This window comes from Gorilla gorilla, chromosome X, assembly GCF_029281585.2.
Source record: "Gorilla gorilla gorilla isolate KB3781 chromosome X, NHGRI_mGorGor1-v2.1_pri, whole genome shotgun sequence".
In the NCBI taxonomy this organism is placed as follows: Eukaryota; Metazoa; Chordata; class Mammalia; order Primates; family Hominidae; genus Gorilla; species Gorilla gorilla.
This window is the reverse complement of record NC_073247.2, coordinates 14,182,767-14,197,339: the sequence shown is the minus strand read 5'-3', so window position 1 is coordinate 14,197,339 and position 14,573 is coordinate 14,182,767. Positions and strand designations below refer to the sequence as shown.

Genomic DNA, 14,573 nt, shown 5'->3' with positions numbered 1-14,573 from the left:
CCTATCATTTATCTATGTATTTATGTATCATCATCACCCAGCTGTGAACTATCTATCATGTATGATCTATCTATCATCTATGTATCTACCTATCTGTTATTTTGGTGAAATATACATAATATAAAACTCACCATTTTAACCATTTTTAAGTGCACGGTTCAGTGGCATTAAGTGGATTCACACTGTTGTGCAACCATCACCACCACCTATCTCCAGAACTTTTTCAATATCCTCAGTGAGATTCTGTCCCCATTAAACACTAACTCCTCATGTTCCCTTCCCCCAGTGCCCAGTGCCCACCATTGTCTCTATGCATTGGATGACTCTAGAGACCTCATATGAATGGACTCATAGAGTATTCGTCTTTTTGAGCCTGGCTTATTTTACTTAGCATAATGTCCTCAAGGTTGATCTACATTGTAACACGTGTCAGAATTTCCTTCTTTGTTAGGGCTGAACAATGTCTCATTGTATGGATGGACCACACTTCGTTTATCCATTCCTCTGCTGATAGACACTTGGGTTGCTTCCACCTCTTGGCTACAGTGAATAACAATGTTACGGACATAGGTTTACAAGTATCTCTTTGAGACCCTGCTTTCAATTCTTTGGAGTATATACCCAGAAGTGGAATTGCTGGATCCTATGCTAACTCTGTGTTTAATTATTGGAGAAACCACCACACTGTTTTGCACAGGGGCTGCAGCATTGAGCATTTTCACCAACAATGCACAAAGATTCCCATTTCTCTACATCCTGGCTGACACCTGCTATTTTCTGGGTTTTGTGAATCGTAGCCATCCTAGTGGGTGTGAAGTGGTACAGCTTTTATTTAACACTGAAGGACACAGCACAGCAAGAGAGAGAAAAAGTGTGTGCGCAGGCCAGCATTGGGATACAGAGACACCCTTGTGCAAGATCTCAGGGTTCGTATTGATGCATGAATTGAACCACCTAAATATAGTGAAGCCATACTGACTTCACAAGTGGTTAGGCCAGTTGCAAGCCATCAGTAAAGAAATTGACCCTCAAGGGATTTCTTTCTTTTTGAGATGAAGTTTCCCAGGCTGTAGTGGCGTGGCATGATCTCGGCTCACTGCAACCTCTGCCTCCTGGGTTCAAGCAATTCTGCTGCCTCAGCCTCCTGAGTAGCTGGCACAACAAGTGCGTGCAACAACACCTGACTACTTTTTTTGTATTTTTAGTAGAGACGAGGTTTCACCATGTTGGCCAGGATGGTCTTGAACTCCTGACCTCAGGTGATCTGCTAGCCTTGGCCTCCCAAAGTGCTTGGATTACAGACGTGAGCCCCTGAGCCTGACCAAGGGATTTCTTAATTGTACATTTTAAAAGAACTTAAAGAATGTCATTGGATTGTTTGTAGCTGAAAGGATAAATGCTTCAGGGGATGGATATCCCATTCCCCATGATGTGCTTCTTTCACATTGCATGCCTGTATCGAAACATCTCATGTAAGGCTGGGCACGGTGGCTCATGCATGTAATTCTAGCACTTTGGGAGGCCAAGGCCAGCGGATCACTTGAGGCCAGGAGTTCGAGACCAGCCTGGCCAACATGGTGAAACCCCATTTCTACTAAAAATACAAGAATTAGCTTTACATGGTGGTGCACACCTGTAGTCCCAGCTACTCAGGAGGCTGAGGCAGGAGAATTGCTTGAACCCAGGAGTCAGTGGTTGTAGTGAGCTAAGACCACATTACTGCAGTCCAGCCTCGGTGACGGAGCCAGACTCTGTTTCATAAAAAACAAAAACAACTCAAGTACCCCATAAATACATACACCTACTATGTATCTACAAAGATTAAAAATTAAAATTAAAAATTTTAAAAAAGAAATCTTATCCCACCATGCAAAGCAAAGAACCACTCTATTCTACAATTACCAAGCCCAGTATGAGACTTTAAGCAACATCTCATAAAACCCACTGACCACGGGTCAAAGACCAGACCTCTAGTAGTTGCAAGAGATAGATAGAGCTTGTCCAGTTCAGCTATAAATCAATTTTATTTCCACAGAGGGTCACACAGCCCTTTCAAAAACAACCATATTGGATCAAACACAAAATTCGTAAAAAATATTCCTCCTGTTCCCCCAACCTCAAAATATATGTTGAAGGTCATATGGCCAGGGGCAATGCAGATTCAAAGCCACTATTGTGAGCTGCATTGACTATACCACCATGTAATTCATAATGTGTTGAAAATCAAATGCTCATGATAAGTGATCATTGATTAGGGTCCCTAGTTGTGAGTGTACCTATATTTTTTCATTCTATAAAAGCAAATATTAAATCAACATGAAGAGTAAATAATTACCCATGTTATATTGACAGGCTGAAATTGGTTTATATTCCATATGGAGTTCAGTTGATCCTTATTTTCATCCTTGACACTTGGGTTTATCCATTCTCCAAACCACCACTTTGGAAGAGCAAGTTAATATACAATTACTGCTAAAAAAGGTACATACCTCCAATTCTGTGTTGTGTTGACAATTCTACTTGTTTGTTCTGTCCTTCTGATTGGGAGTATTATTTTCCTAGGTCTGTTTTAACAAAGCACCGTAAACTGAGACACTGAGTGAGTCTGAATAAATGTGCATTCTCACATTTCTAGAGACCAGAAGTCTGAAATCAAGGTGCGGTCCGAGCCACACTCCCTCTGAAGGCTCAGCCTGGCCAACATGGTGAAACCCCATCTCTACTAAACATACAAAATTTATCTGGGCATGGTGGTGCGCACCTGTAGTCCAAGCTACTTGGGAGACTGAGACAGGAGAATCGCTTGAACCCAGGAGGCAGAGGTTGCAGGGAACAGATATCGTGCCACTGCACTCCAGCCTGGATGACTGAGCAAGACTCCATCTCAAAAACAAAAACAAAAACAAATACAAAAACAAAAACAAAAACAGAGACTGATGCTCACAGATTGTGTATTCCAGACCACCAAGTTAATTCAGCATTGGCAGTGACATCATGTTCTTCCAAACAGCATCCCCTTTCTGCTTCTGGGTACTGAATTTTTGTAAATGGCAAATGAATTCCTTCATTAAGCCACAAACAGTGACATGACAGCTGCAAATTCAGCCATCTATAAGGTTTCCAGATAAAAGACACAACACCAATTAAATGTGAATTTCAGATAAATACTGAATAATTTTTTAGTATCCATATGCCCCCAGTATGACATGGGGCATACTGATACTCAAAAATCTGTTACTTGGCCAAGTGCAGTGGCTCACACCTGGAATCCTAGGACATTGGGAGGCTGAGGTGGGGGGATTGTTGATCCCAGGAGTACAAGACCAGCCTAGGCAACATGGTGAAACCCTGTCTCTACAAAAATACAAAAATTAGCTGAGCGAAATGGTGCACACCTGTAGTCCAACTACTCAGGAGGCCGAGGTGTGGGGATCGCCTGAGCCCGAAGAGGTAGAGGCTGCAGTGAGCCGTAATCACACCACTGTACTCCAGCCTGGGCCACAGAGTGAGACCCTGTCTCAAAAAATAAAAATAAAAAAGTAGAATAAATATAATTAAAATTTAAAACATTTTAAAATGTGTTATCTGAAATTTAAATTTATTACGATTTTTATTTGCTAAATGTGGCCACTCCAAGTGTATGGAGTATTTATTCTACCATGCAGTTTTTAACACCTGCATCTCTGCATCTGCTTCTGTTCCAGGACAGAGAAAAACTAACACATTTCTGCTGTATCTAAGAATAGGTAGATATACCTGTGTTTTGATTCTTTCTGATTTCAGTACTAAACATCCCTCATTATCATTCTCAGGGAAAAGATGAATGTAGAATCTCTGCTGAGCTAATATTTCCTGACACCCTGTTTATGTGCCTTGTGAATTGTGGGCATTGCCATGTGGGTTGTTTCATTTCATCTTCACAATCACCCTCCAAAAGTAAAAAACAAAGACTGCCTCACTCAAATGTCCACTGCCATCAGTGCCCCATGAGTATATATATGGTGCCAAGCTCTGCCATGATCTCTCCAGAGAAGAGGAGTAAAACCAAAGAAGTGAAGACGTGTCTGCCTGGAAGGGAACATCTGTGACACCTTCTTTTCCAAATGTTCTTAAAGTTTAAGCAGATTATTGTAAAGGAAATATGAAAAAGTTAGTACTTAAAAAAAAACCTCCTTGTATCAAAATGTCCCATTCCCAGCTCTATTCAATTTCAATCCTTTAAATGTTTGTTTTCATATTTACAATCATGGTGCTATGTAATATTCTTACACTACAGTTTCAAGATTTGTCAATTTTGTGCCTTATGGTTATTGAGGATTTGGTCTTGAAACTGAGATTGCAGAATTATAAGAAATGTGAGAAATCTTGGCTGGGCGCGGTGGCTCATGCCTGTAATCCTAGCACTTTGTGAGGCTGAGGTAGGCAGATCGCTTGAGGTCAGGAGTTCAAAACCAGCCAGCCAACATGGTGCAACTCCGTCTCTATTAAAAAAAAAAAAAATTAGCCGGGCATGGTGGCGGGTGCCTGTAATCCCAGCTACTCGGGAGGCTGAGGCAGGACACTCACTTGAACCCAGGAGGCAGAGGTTGCAGTGAGCTGAGATCGCGCCATTGCACTCCAGCCTGGGCAACAACAGCAAAACTCCATCAAAAAAAAAAAAAGGAAAAGAAAAACAAATATGAGAAATCTAACGTGACTGACTCCATCTTCCATCAGACCTCACAGGCTAAATTGTTTTGTTTTGTTTTGTTTTGTTTTTGCTTATTCTAGTGTGGCAGCCAAGATAACTGCGTGAGGAAGTTAGTTTATAGTTAAAATTTGAAGCCAGGTGTGGTGCCACCCAGCACCTTGGGAGACCGAGGCAGGAGGATTGCTTGAGCCCAGGAGTTGGAGAACAGCCTCAGGAACATAGTGAAACCCCTTCTCAAAAAAAAATTTACAAAAATTAGCCAGGCATGGTGGTGTGCACCTGTAGTCCCAGCTACTCAGGAGGCTGAGGTGAGAGGATCGCTTGAGCCCAGGAAGTTGAGGCTGCAGTGAGCCAAGATCACACCACTGCACTCCAACCTGGACAACAGCAAGATTGTGTCTCAAAAAATAATAAATAAATAAATAAATAAATAAATAAATAATAAATAATTGTGTATATATATTTATACACACACACAGAGAGTGAGAGAGAGAGAGTTAAACTCTGAGGCAAGGAAACTGACCCCACTCCTTGACTGCAGATTAAAGCCACATTCAGAAAACAAGGTTAGAATTACTGTAGGGGCTTGAACTTTGCTAAAGAATAGGCATAATCAATGACCTGCCATCACTTAGTGTGTTTTCATGTAAGTTGTTCACTGCACCAGAGTCATGTAACCAGGGATCACAAGATGTATAACTTCCCAAACTACTCTTGTAGATAACATTACTATTGTAAAACCTAAACAATGGTCTTTGAAATATTTTTCAGATTTAGCATTTTGGCAGACCAAGAGATGCCACCTGGTCCTGAGATACCCTCTCCTGGGAACTAACTCACCTGCAGAAAGACAGTTTTAGACACCCCTGAGATTTCATCCATAGTCAATCAATTGTTGCAGTTCCCCAGCCTTCTGCCCACACAAGTACCATGAAAAACCATAGTTTCCAACTTTTTAGGGAGACAGATTTGAGAAACCTCTCCTATTCTCCTCAATTAGCTGTCCCTGCAATTATTAACCTCCCTCTTTGCTGCAACATCTGCTGTTCTCAGTGCATTGGGTTTTTGGGGGGCAGCAGGAAAGAAGAACCCCTCAGACTGTGACACTCTCCTGCCTGCCTTTCCATCCAATCACAAATGTCCTTTCCCTCCTACCACATTCTTGTAAACATTTAGGTCGCAATATTTGGTTTAAGAAATCATCAGTGCTTCCATTATAATGACCGTTGCAATGATATTCAAAGATGAACCAGTGACTACAATGATTATGTTTTCTTTCTTTCCTTTTTCCTGGAGTTAGTAATTGCCGTTTTATTTTTTGGAGACAGGGTCTGTCACCCAAGCTAGAAGGCTGGAGTGCAGTGGTGCAATTATAGCTCACTGCAGCCTCAAACTCCTGAGCTCAAGTGATCCTCCCAGCTCAGCCTCTGGAGTTGCTGAGATGACAGGCATGAGCCACTGCACTGGGCTGCCTTCTTTTTATATAAAATTTACTTAGTGCCTGAAACTATTTTATCCCAGTGCTCCAAAAGGCCTACCATGTGCCCCTAAATTCATCAGTTTTTCTAACTCCCATACTTTTTGTCCATTCATTCCTGCTCTTTCTTCCTGGATGGCTCCGTCTAGCATCTCTTGAACCCCATCTCCAACATGAACTGTTTGCCTATGGAACCTGGTGAATGGCTGTCACCCTGGCCACCAACTGCACTTCTCTCCTCCACCGGATCTCCTAACTTTCTGAATCCACGTCTTACTTGTTCTCAGTTTGCACCATCCTTTTTCTGAAGAACATCTTGTAGTAGCTGTCTAAGAAAAGGTGTCAACAAAAAGAGTCAAACTCTGTAAAATATTTGAAGAAATTTATTCTGAGCCAAATACGACTGATCATGGCCCATTACACAGCCCTCAGGAGGTCCTGAGAACATGTGCCCAAGGTGGTTGGGGTGCAGTTTGGTTTTATACATTTTAGGAAGGCATGAGACAGCAATCAAATACATTTGAGAAATACATTGGTTTGGTCCAGAAAAGAGACAAGTAGAAGTGGTGGGCGGGGGCGGGGGCGGGGGGGTGGAGGAAAGGGGGTTCCAGGCTGTGGGTGAATTTAAACATTTTCTGGTTGACAGCTGGTTGAGTTTATCTGAAGACCTGGGATCACAGAAAGGAATGTCTGGGTTGTGATAAGAGGTGGTGGAGACCAAAGTTTTACTATGCAGATGAAGCTTTTAGCTAGCAGGCTTCAAAGACAAGAGAGAATAGGTTGTAAAATGTTTCCTCCCTCCTGAGTAGCCGGGTCTGGACCTGTGCGCCTCTGCGCCTAAGAGGGTCGGGGCGGTAGGTCGCGGTGAGAGGTCGTCCTGGGTGCCACCCGAGGGGCGCCTCGGACGCGGAGGGGGTGTGAGCACCTCCCCAGGGCCGCGCCTGCCCACGGTGGCGGGGCACGCCCAAGTCTCTGGCTCCTGGGCTGGGTCGCGGCAGGGGCGGAGCGCGTGCGAAGGCGACGCCCCCAGCCCCTAGGCCTCGCCCAGGCGGCTTCCGCCCGCCTCTTCAACGCGCACGCTGCTACGGAGCTGCAGGAGGCAGCGGGCGCGAGACTGGGAATACGCAGGGCCCCCGCTTGGCTCTACAAGCCCGGGCCGCGGCCCCCGCCTTCCCCGCCGCCTCCCGGCGCTCCGTGCCCGACCCCCGAGGCCGGCGGCTGCTGCTACCTGGGGCCGTTGCTGCTCGTGCCGTGAGCGACGCCCAGCCATTGTCCCCGCCGCTCCGTCAGCCGCGCCGGGCCGCGCGCGCACCGGAAGGCTCATTGGCGTCTTGCGGGCTCCGGGCCGGGTGGGCAGGATGGCCTCCACAAGCCGCATGGCGCGCATGGGGAGCCTCCGTCGATGCCGCCGCGCCGCCCTCCGAGGCTGCGTCGCCGGAAGCCCGGCTCCCCGAGCGCTCCGGCCCGGCCCGGCGCCCCGGACCTGAGTGCGTCCCCATGGAGGCGCCCGGGCTGGCCCAGGCGGCCGTGGCAGAGGAGACCCCGGACTGGGCGCCCGAGCTCTGCCCCAGCTCCGAGGCGCGGTCGCCGGAGCCGCCTGCCAACCGCCTTCAGGACTTCGACACGCTGGTCACCGTGGGTGAGTGAGTGCGCGCGGGGACTCGGCCCACAGCGGCGCGCGGCGCGGCCGGGACGCTGTCGTAGGACAAAGGGCCCCGGGTGCCGGCCTCCTGGGGAGGGCCCTGCCCCGCCGCTGCGGCTCGGGATCCCAGCGCGGGGCTGCCCCTGCGCCCTGGGTCTCCCTGGGGGGCGCTCGGAGAAGTAGAGCGCACCCCCCAGCCCCGGCGAGTCCCCCGACCGACCGGGTGCCTTCCCTGGAACGCCGACAGCTCCTGTCGGGGACCACCCTCCACCCCTAGCACACACAGCACTCTGGGGCCTGGGCCATCCGACGTCACCAAACTTCCTGTGGGTCACCTCGCCTGGGGTAACTCGTGCGCTCTCCCAGGCAGCGGCCCCAGGGACACGGGCGCGGGGTCCCTCAGGCCAGCCTCCCAGTGTGCCCAGCGGCAGGGTCCTCGGCGGGGAATGTACAGATTTCTCCAGGGGCTGCAGGAGCAGCTGGGCTCCGGGGTACAGGTGTTCCGTGGCTTTGTGGGGATGAAGACGGCGGAGTTGGGGACGGATCCTAACATGTCCTGACACCGCCTGTGCGCTTCGTCTTGTGCGTCTGAAATGGGTAATTCTTGTATTGGACGCTTTATCTCGTTTCCTTTGTCCTCTTTGAACTTAACTCCCAATGGGCAGCTTGACAGAGAGGTTTCGAGTTCTCGGTGCGCTTGGATCCGGACCACGTGCTGGTTTATGGGGCAGCCCTGAGTGGGTCAGAATATCCCAGCCCAACGTGGGCGCTGGATTTAAACAGTTGTCAGTGGTCAGCCTGTGCTTTCTTAGGGGGGTGTGTTGCTGGGACAGGACTTCTCAGGCTCTCTGACTCCTGTTTGTCCTCTCATTTTGGACAGGAGGAAGCTAGGCTGGGAAGCCCAGTGGCTCAGGGTTATAGCTTCTGGCTTAGGAAGACCAGCAGCCATAGCCCAGGAGCCTTCAGGCCTGCTGAGGAAGAGGGGACTTTGCTTCCTTCAGTGACCTTTTTGGCACCTAGGCCTTGAGGAAGGGGTCATGAGGAAACCCTGATTTTGGAAGGATAGTGGGAAGAGGGCCCTCTCTTTTTCTCCTGTCCCTCCCTTTCTCCTATCCCATTCTCTCTCTCTCTCTCTCTTTCTCTTTTTGTCTCTCTCCCTCTTTCTGTGTCTTTATGCATTACTCTCTGTATTAGTCGTTTTTACGCTGCTGATAAAGACATACCCTAGACTTGGAAGAAAAGGAGGTTGAATTTCTTTTTTTTCTGAGACGGAGTCTTGCTCCTGTCGCCCAGGCTGAAGTGCAGTGGCGCGATCTAGGCTCACTGCAACCTCTGCCTCCCGGGTTGAAGCAATTCTCCTGCCTCAGCCTCCTGAGTAGCTGGGATTACAGGTGCGTGCCCCAACTCCTGGCTAATTTTTGTACTGTTAGTGGAGACGGGGCTTCACCATGTTGGCCAGGCTGGTCTGGAACTCCTGACCTCAGGTGATCCACCCACCTCAGCCTCCCAAAGTGTTGAGATTACAGGTGTAAGCCACCACGCCCGGCCAGGAGGTTTAATTTGACTTACAGTTCCACATGGCTGGGTAGGTCCCATAATCATGGCAGAGGGCAAAAGGTACTTGTTACATGGTGGCAGCAAGAGAGAATGAGGAGGAAGCAACAGCAGAAACCCCTGAAAACCCATCAGATCTCGTGAGACTTATTCACTATCATGAGAATAGCACGGGAAAGACCCGCCCCTATGATTGCAGTTACCTCGCCCTGAGTCCCTCCCGCAACACGTGGGTATTCTGGGAGATACAATTCAAGTTGACATTTCAGTGGGGACACAGTCAAACCGTATAATTCCACCCCGGCCCCTCCAAATCTCATGTCCTCACATTTCAAAACTAACTGTGCCTTCCCAACAGTTCCCCCAAAGTCTTAACTCATTTCAGCATTAACCTAAACGTCCACAGTCAGACAAGGCAAGTCCCTTCCACCTATGAGCCTGTAAAATCAAAAGCAAGCTAGTTACTTCTTAGATACAATGGGGATACAGGTATTGGGTAAATACAGCCATTCCAAATGGGAGAAATAGGCCAAAACAAAGGGGTTATAGGGCCCGTGCAAGTCCAAAATCCAGTGGGGCAGTCAGATCTTTAAGCTCCAAAATGATCTCCTTTGACTACAGGTCTCACATCAGGTGCAAGAGGTGGATTCCTATGGTCTTGGGCAGCTCTGTGCCTGTGGCTTTGCAGGGTACAACATCCCTCCCTGCTGCTTTCACAGGCTGACGTTGAGTGTCTGTTGTGTTTCCAGGCCTATGGTGCATGCTGTTGGTGGAGCTACCTTTCTGGGGTTTGGACGACAGTGGCTCTCTTCTCACAGCTCTACTAGGCAGTGCCCCAGTAGGGACTCTGTGTGGGGGCTCCAACCCCACATTTCCCTTCTGCACTGCCCTAGCAGAGGTTCTCCATGGGGGCCTCACCCCTGCCACAGACTTTTGCCTGGACATCCAGGCATTTCCATACATCTTCTGAAATCTAGGCGGAGGTGCTCAAACCTCAATTCTTGACTTCTGTGCATCTGCAGGCTCAACACCACATGGAAGCTGCCCAGGCTTGGGGCTTCCACCCTCTGAAGCCACAGCCTGAGCTCTGCGTTGGCTCCTTTCAGTCACAGATGGAGCAGCTGGAACCCAGGGTACCAAGTCCCTAGGCTGCACACAGCACAGAGACCCTGGGCCCAGCCCACAAAACCACTTTTTTCTCCTGGGCCTGTGATGGGAGGGGCTGCTGTGAAGGTCTGTGACATGGCCTGGAGACATTAGACTCCTTCCTACTTATGCAAATTTCTGCAGCTGGCTTGAATTTATCCCCCCAAAAATGGATTTTGCTTTTCTACTGGATCATCGGGCTGCAGATTTTCAAACTTTTATGCTCTGTATCCCTTTTAAAACAGAATGCTTTCAACAGCACCCAAGTCACATTTTGAATGATTTGCTGCTTAGAAATTTCTTCCGCTACATATTCTAAGTCATCTCTCTCAAGTTCAAAGTTCCACAAATCTCTCGGGCAGAGGCAAAATGCCGCCAGTCTCTTTGCTAAAACGTAATAAGAGTCACCTTTGCTCCAGTTCCCAAGAAGTTGCTCATCTCTATCTGAGACCACCTCAGCCTAGACCTTATTGTCATGTCACTATCAGCGTTTTGGCCAAAGCCGTTCAACAAGTCTCTAGGAAGTTGCAAGCATTCCCACATTTTCCTACCTTCTTCTAAGGCCTCCAAACTGTTCCAACCTCTGCCTATTACCCAATTCCAAAGTCGCTGTGACATTGTTGGGTATCTTTTCAGCAATGCCCCACTCCCGGTACCAATTTACTGTATTAGTCTGTTTTTACGCTGCTGATACAGACATACCCAAGACTGGGAAGAAAAGGAGCTTTAATTTGACTGACAGTTCCACAGGCTGAGGAAGTCTCGTAATTATGGCGGAGGGCGAAAGGCACTTCATACATGGTGGCAGCAAGAGAAAATGAGGAGGAAGCAAAAGCAGAAACCCTGATAAACCCATGAGATCTCATGAGACTTATTCACTATCACCAGAATAGCACAGGAAAGACCAGCCACCATGATTCAGGTACTTCCCCTGGGTCCCTCTCACAGCATGAGGGAATTCTGGGAGATAAAATTCAAGTTGAGATTTCAGTGGGGACATGGCCAAACAATATCATTTTCTGTTTCTCTATTTCTGTCTTTCCCCGTCTCATTTTTTTTCTTTTCTTTTTTTTTGAATGAATCATTGAAAATGACATTTGCAATTATTTTGGGATATACTTAATGACACACTATTAAATGCAAAAAGGAAGACAAAATACACTTTTTCAAGCAAGGCTTTCCATTCCATTCATTTATTTATTCATCCCGGAGTGCTGGGATTAAAGGCACGAGCCACCACTCCTGGCGCAAGGATTCCGTGTATATATATAGAAATACACGTGTACAGTGAAAGGAAAAAAAAATGGACAAGAAGGAAGTCGAGACCCCTGCAGCCGTTATTTTTTGGGCAATAGGGAATTCGGTGGTTCTTTTGGCCTTTGGTTTTCTGAGCTAGATTTAACCATGCTGAAAGGCTCTTGATACACGAAGTTGCCAGGCCGCAGGATTCTCAGAGTTAAAACCAGCATTGAATGGGAATGTTTGAAAGCCTCACTGCAGAGCCAAGCCTCCCATGTGCAATTTGCATTTTCCCTGTGGAAGCCTGCGGTTCCCTGTAGGAAGCCGCCTCCCTTCTCCTTGAAGTCTCCTAGGTCTCAGTTTCTGCATCCACCCAATGGGGATGACAGCGAGGCGGTCAGAAGTCGCAGCTGGGGCCAAGCGGGGAGGCAGCCAGTGGCGCGGGCTCTGCAAGGCATCAGTCGCGGGCCGGCGCGAACGTGGAGCCCTTTCAGACGCTCGGGCAGCACTAGACGGTCGGGCGGTGGGTTATCTCAGTTGGTGAGCGCGTGGTGCTGATACCGCCATGGTCACGGGCTTGATCCCCACACCGGCCCTAGTCCCAGTATTTGTTGGTTTGTTTCTTTGTTTTTTCCCCATGAACTGTTTCTGCAACTCTTTTTCAAAATGCGCCTTTCAGGTTCTGTAAGCCCCGTGCGGGCAGGAGCGACTTGCGGGATCTCTTGGACTCGGCCCAGAGGTTGTCGAGGACAGCCTGGCAGGGAGGAGCGGGAGAAACCCGGCCAGCGCTGGGGCGGTGGCTCCTCCCCGGAGTCCCCGCGGCTGGGGCAAAGCGGAAGGCAGCCAGAGGCGCGCGGGCTTGGCGAGGAATCGCTCGTGGACGGGCGCAAACGTGGAGCCCTTTTATACGCTCCAGGGGCACCATGGCGTCAGGCGGCCGGTTAGCTCAGTTGGTTAGAGCGTGGTGCTGATAACACTGACGTCGCGGGCTCGACTCCCGCACCAGCCACGGCGTTAGCTTTTTTTTTTTTTTTTCCCCGCCGCCACCCCGCCATGAACTCTTTCTACAACGGTTTGTGAAAAATGCGCCTTTCGGGTACTGTGAGCGGCGTGCGGGTAGGAGCGAATTGCAGGACCTCTTGGTCTCCCCACCCAGAGGTTGTCGAGGGCAGCCTGCTGGGGAGAGCGGGAGGTACCAGGCATGCGCTGGGGCGGTGTCTCCGCACCCGAGTCCCTGCACCCTCCGCCACCTGCAGGGCACTCAGGACATCCAAAGCGATCCACATCTCCGGCCCTCAGCCCCCACCCCTGCCGCCCCCGCGCTTCCTGAGGCTGTGGCTCCCCTGGAGGAATCGCCCAGTGAAGACGGGTGCTCCCAGATGTCACCGCCTCGTGTTCCCTTGGCCGCCTTGCGGGGAAGTCTTAGGGTTGAAAATCCAGGTCTGCAATGAATGCATTCCACAGATGGTATGTAGGGCTACTGCATGCCCAGCACCGTTCTAGGCGGGGAGCAAAACGGTAAGTGAGACACAAATCCCAAGCCACGTGGAGAAAGTGACCAGCCAGTAGATGCCTGCCATGTTTTTAGAGAGGCGTTCTGGTTGTGGAAGCCTCTGGAAACCTTCTCTTGCTCTTCCCCCCCACCCCCCGTTTCTTCTCAGAGACATCTTAGGCTTCACATTTCTTCCTCTTGGTTCTGCATTTTGCAGCCAGAGCAAGTGGATGAGTTTCTCGCTGGTGGTTCAAGTTTCCGGGGTGGTGAGGTGTGCTCCGTTGAACGAAGCCAGTTGTGTAGGGTCAGTGTCATCTTCTGTCACGATCCAGCAGGGGGTTCCACCTGCTTTTGAAAACTCTCCAGTGGAAACATCTACTAACTCTGACCTAAATCAGTAGCTGCTCAAAATCTACGGACTACTGGCTTAAAACCTTGGTAAGTGCCCAGGGTGTAGTAAAAGTTCTCAATAAACGCCAGCTGATGGCGCTGCTGCTACTATCAGCAACGTTAGGAGAGCCTGGGTCGGCTGACACCTGAGATAGAAACCTGTACGCAACAAGTTGGATGTCACATCTTGCAGTAGTCGTGCCGGGTTAGATGCAGGGACAGAGCACGGAGGAGTCGGTGGAGGTTGCTGCCCTCAAGTTTCCTGAACTTGAAGGGGTTTAGAATGTGCCACGGTGGCGTGAAAATTATTTTGAGCAGAAGGCATTTGAATTCCTGAAATTTCTTGTCTGCTGAAAAGCAGAGCTTCCCAAAAGATCTCAAAAGAACTCAGTTGTCATAAATCCCTTCTTGGGAAGGAACTAGGAAAGATTGACTCGGGCCAGGCGCAGTGGTTCACGCCTGTAATTCCAGCACTTTGGGAGGCCTAGGCAAGTGGATCATCTGAGCCCAGGAGTTGGAGACCAGCCCGGGCAACATGGTGAGATCCTCTCTTTATTAAAAAAAAAAACAAAAAAAAAACGAAAACTAGCTGGGCATGGTAGCGCATGCCTGTAGTCCGAGCTACTCCAGAGGCTGAGGTGGAAGGATCACCTGAGCCCGGGAAGTCGAGGTTGTAGCGAGCTGAGATGGCGCCACTGCACTCCAGCCTGGGCAACAGAGTGAGACCCTGTCTAAAAATTAAAAAAAAAAAATGTGGTAAGATACCCATCGTATGAAATTCACCATTAAAAAATAGCAGGGAGCATCGTGAATGCGACGTATTGATGAGGATGATGGTGATGTTCCAGAACCTTCTCTGACACCAGCCTGCCGCCCCCCCCCCCCCCCCCCCCCCCGCAGCCTTACCTTTCCTGGCTTCATGGTGCTCTCCATATTGTGCTGC

General features: G+C 49.1%; 1 non-coding gene and 1 pseudogene across 1 annotated transcript; both read left to right on the top strand.

Moving 5' to 3' along the window:
- Positions 1–14,573, top strand: part of LOC101129911 (zinc finger protein 839-like) — a 60,041-nt pseudogene that overhangs the window by 26,407 nt on the left and 19,061 nt on the right.
- On the top strand, positions 12,684–12,757 carry TRNAI-GAU (transfer RNA isoleucine (anticodon GAU)). The gene has a single exon. It is a non-coding gene; the product is annotated as a tRNA-Ile (tRNA).